Below are 8,128 nucleotides of genomic sequence, written 5' to 3' on the forward strand. Positions count from 1 at the left end.
AACCTCTTCGAATTTGCCTCCCTGATCGAGCAAACCCGAACTGAATGTGGAACCGTTTGCGAGAACAGTATGTTGTTTCGAATATAGCGACACAGGTGCAAATACTAGCAAAACTTAGTCGGCGGCGCTATAATTGGAACTAAATGTCAGGAGTTTTGCTGACGGATTTGAGGATATCTTTATTCGCATTGAGGGAACAGGTCACGCCTTTCCTGGGCAAATTCAAGTTGTAATGCTTCTGGCTTCATTTAGCGAGAAGAGTAAATCACCTTATGGTCACATAGTTGCTCCGCTACAGAGCGTGGGACATGATATGGCGTGGGAACGCGTCAGTGCGCGTCTGTCTCATGAATACAAATAAAAGCAGTCGAACCAGAATGGTGCACATGTGGCAGGCAATCCGAAGGCCGTACAAAGAGTTCTTATGGCGGCGGCCATGAAGAACCGCGGAAGTTTGCATCACAAGAGACACATGCATGAGAATAGAGTATTGCACAATTGTAATGAACGCGAGCGTGTCTCAAGGAACTGCACTCAGAGATCCAAAGCAGTTTTGGGAGGGCATGGTCGACCCTTTATTCCTTGGGCAAGGATCAAACTTGACCCTTGTACGAGCAACTTGTTTGTTGCATGTCTCTTGTACGCGCGGCATATATATATAATTTTGCACTTGGCCCAATCCTTGCTCTATCCCTTATTCACCCACTTGCCTCACACGGCATATACGGCATGCCCTCCTTAGAATATGTCGAGATTTTATTTCTGTCCCGCCATGCTCTCGATAGGGAGTATCCATGCTTCGACCCATGTTTTGCCCTCGCCCTAACTCCCGGCATCTGTTCCGCCCGTTTCATGCTCCAGTGATCAAAATATCTGTAAATAAATATTTATTCGGCTTTGTTCCGTCATCTGTGAGACAGGGCGGCGCACAGTAAATTATGCCCTATATGAACAACCTACTCATATAATAGGATACTGACTCAAAGTACCAAGACCGCGAGAGTCAAAGTATCGCCTCAGCCCATACTGCATCACGCTTTATCTACCCTCATCAGTGTCCATTTCTGCAGCTGAACGGCAACTTTTGACTGCTGCGATCCACAATGCTGTCTCAATGGAGTGCAAGTCTTTGGCGGATCTCATCGGTGTGTGTGTATTGCAAGCAAATTATTCATATGCGGGCAACTTACACCAGAGACCGCAAGGGAAAGTTTTGCTCCAACCGCACCTGGACAGTGCTCAGGTTCTGTCCGAGTCTGTACGACATATTCCCAAGCTAGATCCTTCAATGAGGGCGAGTCTGAAAGACAGGATACTCCGTCCAATCGACGCTCTGACAATTCCTCACGGTTTGGATCTAGCTCCGTAACAAGCAAACCAGGAGAACTTTATTTTGATATCTCGACAGAAGTTGACACCGGGAGCTCCTCCCATGTAACTTCTCATCCAAGTATCCAATATTGCCTGGGGACGATGTTATTTACGAGGACCGTCAACTACGTTACCATCAAATGAAATCACGGTGTATATCTACGGATACACATTCTCCTGTCCATGAGGACATTGAAATGGATGATTGTCTTGAGACTAACGACGCAATGGCAGTGTGCTTGTCAAGACTGGAACAATGAAAGCCGGAGCGCGGAATCGCTTCGTTTTGGGGTCTTTATGAACCGATACAAGAGACTGACGATACAATTTTGGCCGAAGTAGTGGGATTGCGCACTTCTCTCTGTAAATTCATCCAAATCCGCAGCGGCGTTGTGCAAGAAAATGAATGGGGATATTCGTGCATGCAAAGACATTTTTAAATGCGGTAAGAGACAAGATGCATATTCGGCACGGCGGCATGTTGATAAATCGCATTCTAGACTTCTGGGCATGATTGAACACGCTGTGGGCAGGGAAAACAGCGCGAGAGACTCGGAAAACAATCCCGGGAGACGCTACAGGCATACATGTCTTCCATGCTGGAGACTCACCCCAAGTTTTCTGAAGCCAGCCCGCGCAAAACATTTCGAGCGAAAGGTGATTTTCTTGATTGCCAAAGAGAAACTACCTCTCGGATTAGTCAATTCGCCTTGGTTTAAGTTATAAACGTCTGTTTTGGAATAACACGTCACGATGTTGGGGCGGAAAAAGCTGTCCACTGCACTGCTACCGGAATGAAATCGAAACCTTAGGGAGCAGTACGTCAATACAGTTTTGGAAAACATGAACAGCTGTTCAATTACCTTTGATTTGGGGGTTTCAAGGGGCTTTGAAGACATCTTTGATGTGTTTTGTCGCTTTCTTGACGATGAATTTAACCAAAACCGTATCCATCTCTGTTTGTTTCAGCGCGAAAGTACAGAAGGACAGCAACTGGCGATCACTTTTGAAGCCCAGGTTGCGCACTTTCCGATCAAAGAATAGTGATTGCTCATGTCAAATATGGCGGCGACAATTCGCCAAGATGCAATCATGCTGTTAGGGACAGTTCTATGCACCCCGTCATCGGCTCTATTGGAACATTTGATGGAACCTGCATCCCTCACATTCATTCTATTTGCTGTAATAATGCTTTCAAATCCGATATTTGCAACGGACTGGAGATAGTGCTCACAAAGATAGTTAAGAGTAAGATGCAGTCGTGCATTACCTGGACCAAGAAGAGCGGTAGGGGAAGGAAAGAATGGATAAAAGTATGGCAAGAGGCACTATTGCCACCCAAATTCATTCCGACTCCGTACAAAGTCCGCTTTTTCATGGTTCTGGTATCGCATTCCAGATTCTGGCAGAACTGGAAAGCTGTCGAGCTGTGTTTTTCGTTTGAAGCGAGCATTGAGCTGCGTCGAAGAGTGCCAAGTGAAGACAGTTGGCTTGTGGCACGCGCTAATCTTAAGCTTATGAACCCGTAATAGACATGGTCGTACTACACCAGCGCCGAGAGTTTTGGCTTTTGTCGGATGCTGTGGCCAAGGTACTAGAGCTTAACGTTATGATGAAACGCAAAATTGAAAGGCTTCGAAATGGGGTAGGTCCTAGGACCTACCCCTTTCGAAGCCTTTCAATTCACTTAAATGGAAAGCTTTGCATTTAAGTGACGTGAAGGGAATATATGAACAACAGCTCCGCTTTATGAAGCATGCTATGTGTGAGGCCGTAAAATGCGGTCTTTGCCCTATCACTGACTGTGTTCATTCATTTGAGGAAAGCAAGGCGCATATGGACCTATGGAACTGTCTTTGTGCCTTGATCCACGACACAAGCGCCTTGGTCTTGTTTGTGAAGTCATTGGGGGAGACTTGGCACTTTTTCGGCGTTTGGTTGAAAAGTATGAGCAAAAGATTCTAATCCCTATGATTTTGAATTCAAAAGAGAACAAATGATTGAAGGGCGACAATCCTTGACCCGCACGGAAATAATAGCAAAGGCCAATGCAAGACCAATGAATCATGACTTTAGATTGCTTGATGAGAAACATACTACCTCTTGCTTTGGTCTGGTCAAGAAAAAACTCGCTCGGTTCCTTTTTCCGAGCCGTACAGTGGACGTGGGAAAGGAAGCACCACAGCAGCGCTTAGATGGTTAAAGGATTTCTCAGGACGCTTTCCGCGTGTAGCAGAAGTTCCCAGACACATTATTGGTATCTCTCCATCCCAAATGGATAACGAGAGAGCATTCCGTCTCGCCTGTGTAATATCATAGCTGCGGAGAAATTGGGTTAAGGTTAAGCTGATGGAAAATCTGATGCAGATATCACTGAACTATCCTGGTGAAGCTGCAGGATCAATGTTTAGAAGTGGAGAGGACTTTGCAGACTAAGAAGTTAGGTTGGGGTATGAAACGAGTGGGATGAAGGATATTGATGTACATAATGAGAGCAATTTCCATTGACGATCACGACCATGACCAGCCGCGGCTTTACCCCCTTCTACAATGGTTCATTCGCTCCGATTTGGAGCGAATTGATGGCTCGGATTAGCGAGGAAGAGCTTCACAAGTGCAATGAAGTGAAGCACAGTACACAAACATTGGCAAGAGAATGAATTCACTGTTGCTTGAAGCTGTAATGCCCCCAGGCCCCCTTCAGAGCCAATCTCCACTCCAGTTTATTAGGCCTGAGGCGCTTTCCGTAGCACAGTAGTTGTTTAGCGGGTACAATTTTTTGTCTATTTGAATACTGGGCATTCAGAAAAGGGAAAGGGATATCAAATCGTTATGTTGGCCATTTTAAAACCCGACTAAAGGACCATGCCTTGTGCCTTGCGCACTTTTTAAGCCCCTTGCCCAATGTCTTGGACCCTTTTTTGAACCCCATGCCTTTTTTGTTGCCCACAGGGCATCGCCCTGACCCTTGTCAGACGACAAGAGTCAAGTCAAGCTCGCCTCTTGCTGCCACAGCAAGGTCAACGATATGCCATACACCTATCCGTGGCCCCTCGACGCGAGGGGTAGACCCCCTGCCCGCCCAACACTGGTCTTGACATTACAAATGTCAATTCCAGTTGCAATTGGTAAATCCTTTGCCATCGCACCTGGGGTAGCATGAAAAAGTCTCTTCTGCCAAAGTTAGCGTTGTTTTTGGTCGAAAAAATGCTTTGCATGCCACGTCAAGAGCAAATTCTGCATCATACAGTACTTCAGGTCTTTCAACTCCTTTCATGTACACTTTCCGACTGTCTCTTTGGGTTATTTCACAGGACCCAGTTCCAGTGTATTTCACCAGTAGGCTGTTCGGGACCCTATGTGCCTTATCCCGCGGGCGCGTAGTAGGTCGTTGTACGAGATCCGTCACAACTCCCACACGAGGAATTGGTAGAGCGTACGTGGGCGCTGGACTGTAGACACCGATAGAGTAGCAGGGGATTCAACCCAGGAAACGAAGAGCGACAGACGAAAAGAGGAACAAAAGGAACGTTTAATGACGGAAGAAGTTGAGAGAGCCGCCGAGCTGAGCTACTAGAGTAGAGTACTTCGTAGTAGTGTTTGACCGTCCTCCCCCTTTTCCCTTCCGCGCTCCCGCGCTCCACTTACTCTAACAACACTGAAGTGGAGTGACTTCTGTAGAACACAGTGTTTTCGTTGGCTGAAAGTACTTATAGTTCATCCAAAGTGTACGCGTACACTTTGGATAAACTTCCTTACAGTATGAGTTTCAAAAGTGGGCTTACAGTTCATCCAAAGTGTACGCATACACTTTAGATACTGTCTATTAGAGTACACGTGTTATCTTGCAGTTCATCCAAACTGTGCGCTTACACTTGTGATACTGTCTCTTACAGTACACGTGTTATCTTACAGTTCATCCAAAGTGTACACGTACACTTTGGATACTGTACAAGTGTCCGACACGTGCAGGCGCGCACTCCAGCGCGCCGGTGCAAATCCCAAAAAAATTGCCGAAAATTGAAATATGGCGTTGCACCACACCAGTGTCATGTTTATCACCGTCGAAGGTAACGGGAAGCCAGCATGTCTAGCTTTGCTTATAGAGATGAGGTTGCAAATCATTGTCGGTACATACCAGAAAGATTTCATCTTCAAATATTGCTTGCGTCCATCAACTAAGAAATTTCCACGGTCTGTATTAATTCCGACGACATCTACAAGTTGCCCATGGTCAACCTCAACGGCTGGCCCGTTTGTTTGTAGAGTTTAAAACTTAGCAAGGATGTTGCACATTTATGATGCGCTTGCTGATTCCACCATCCACTTCTGCCACATCTTTGGTGATAGTTATACTTCTGCATGCATCACACACTTTGACAGTATGGCAACATTCATAAGTTCATCAATGCTTTCAGAACTTCTCATGTTCCTCTTCCTATATTTGACGTAGCTATTCTTGGCCCTGTGCTTGTTTCCTTTTCCAAATTCATACTTCATTTCTCAAATGTTCCACTTGGATCCATGTTTATGGAAACAACGATCTACAGTGTGCCTCTATCGTCCACAATGAGCACAACACTGCTTCTTAGTATTTCTTTTCTGTCCTAGAACTCTTTTCAGTTCACATTTCACCGTCACGTGTCCCTTCCCTCTCAACAACTGTTCTTTCTTCAACCTAGTTTTCTAAAGCGAAATGCAAGCTTGGTGGACAACTCTCCATGTCCTTCCGTATCTACCAGTTTCAGATCTTAAGCAATAATTGCGTACACATCAGCACAAAACTGATCTGCCATACAGTAGTAAGTCTACAACAATACAGTATGAGTGCACTGGCAGCGCGTTCCTTCACCTCACCCCGGCTCGCTGTAGTACTTCCCCATCTTCGACGCTATTCAACTCCCCATAACCTCAACCTTGTCGCCATCTGCCCTCTCACCATTCCGTCCGCCTGCATCCCAATCCTCTCACCATGTTTCTCACTCAGCAGATTTTCCATTTTCTTCTTCTCCTCTTTGCTCTCTCGCTCGCCACCCAATTCTCACTTACTTCCGGATTCCAACCGAAAAGCGTCACTTTTGCCCATGGCTCTAACTATATCACTGCAGACATCCGCTCCGGCTCTATCTTCCTTGTCGATGTCGCTTCCGGCCTCGTCACCACCGCGGTAGCCCCGATCCTTGGTCGCAACGGCGTCGGCATTGACGCATCAAAGGACAGGCTCTTTGTCGCCGGAGGTGCCTCATTTATTCCTGGGGTAGAACAAGCACTACAAGTCAACAACATCCCCACTGGCGCACCAATCGCCGCTTGTACAACCGTTTGAGACGGCTTCGTTAATGATGTTATCGCCGAGAAAGACTTTACCTTTGACACAGACTCGTTCCGTGTCGTGGCATACAAGTTATCTATTTCCGCTCTCCCTCGTTGCCGATTCGAAACCATGGCCCTCCGTACCCCGTGTTTCAGACCTGAAGGCGGTGTATTCCGTGCCAACGGGATCGCAAAGTACAAGGGTGGCCTCATCGTCGCAAATTCAGAACTTGCCACACCCTTTTTCATAGAATATTAACAGCAAAAAGGGGCCAAGAATGCTTACTGATGGCACTAGTGAAGGCGTCGATGGCCAGGACATCGTGCGGATAAATGGTGGTTCACTGTTCTACGTCACTTAGAATAGTCTTAACCGAGTATCGGTGTGGAAGCTGGCCATCCGCAGGAGTCGCGTGTATGCGAATTTCGTCAAAATGTCACATCATCTGGATTTAATGTCCCCACCACCGTTTTTGTTAAGAAGAATACCCTCGTGTTGCCCGACGCTTCCTTTCACAGCGTTCCGTCGACCGGGCTTATTGACGACGACGTAAGGCTGAACATAACAGCAATTATATCTAAAGCAAAATTAGTTCGTAGGACACTCTGGCAAATGAGAATGTGTGCGCAGAATCGTTGCACTGCCAGTAATGATTTTTACTTGCCAGCTTATTGATGGGAGGATTCAGTCTCTGGTCGGCGTGTTTCACTTGCGCAGTGATGCAAGAAGGATCAGGGTGTTGTTAAACACAACAAAACAAATCGATTGATGGAAGAACAAATGAACAGGTGGGTGTTCATTCTACTACAATCGACACAATCGCGAAAGATATATATACAATAAAACTTTGCTATCTCGACAGTGGAGTTGGCTAATGTTTCAACTACTGCACTAGTTTTAGTCCTTCGACCACAATACACGGGCACAACGTAGAAACACACAATAACGCGTGGATAACTTTTATAGGATGAACTTGGACAATTCAGGGGCTGTCCTTGCCAGTGCAGTTGCGGTTCTCGAAAACGCATTTGTTAGAGCACAGCACACAATAGATATAAAATATTGCGCAAGAATAAAACGTATGGACAAAACAAAACGCAGTGCGGAGTAAAGTAAAATTTAAAGCCATTATAACATAAGAGCACACATGTCACCACCCCCTCTTGCTCTTAATGCTTACTGGAAAGAGCGACCACCAAGTGTCTCTCCCTGTTTTTCGAACTTGACGCGAATCAGGTTTTCGAACGTGACGCGAAGCAGAGATTTGGTTAAAATATCTGTGATCATAACGTCAGTCGGAAAGTACTTGATCTCGCTCTACCCCGAGTGACACATTCCTTTGATTTAGTTAGGGCAAATCGAGAAATGATTAGCCTTGGCACACCGTCCTTGCTCCAGGCAATAGAACCCTGTTTACCCTCAAAGATTTGCGTGGGCACATTC

Source organism: Chondrus crispus, genomic scaffold, assembly GCF_000350225.1.
Source record: "Chondrus crispus Stackhouse genomic scaffold, scaffold_105, whole genome shotgun sequence".
In the NCBI taxonomy this organism is placed as follows: Eukaryota; Rhodophyta; class Florideophyceae; order Gigartinales; family Gigartinaceae; genus Chondrus; species Chondrus crispus.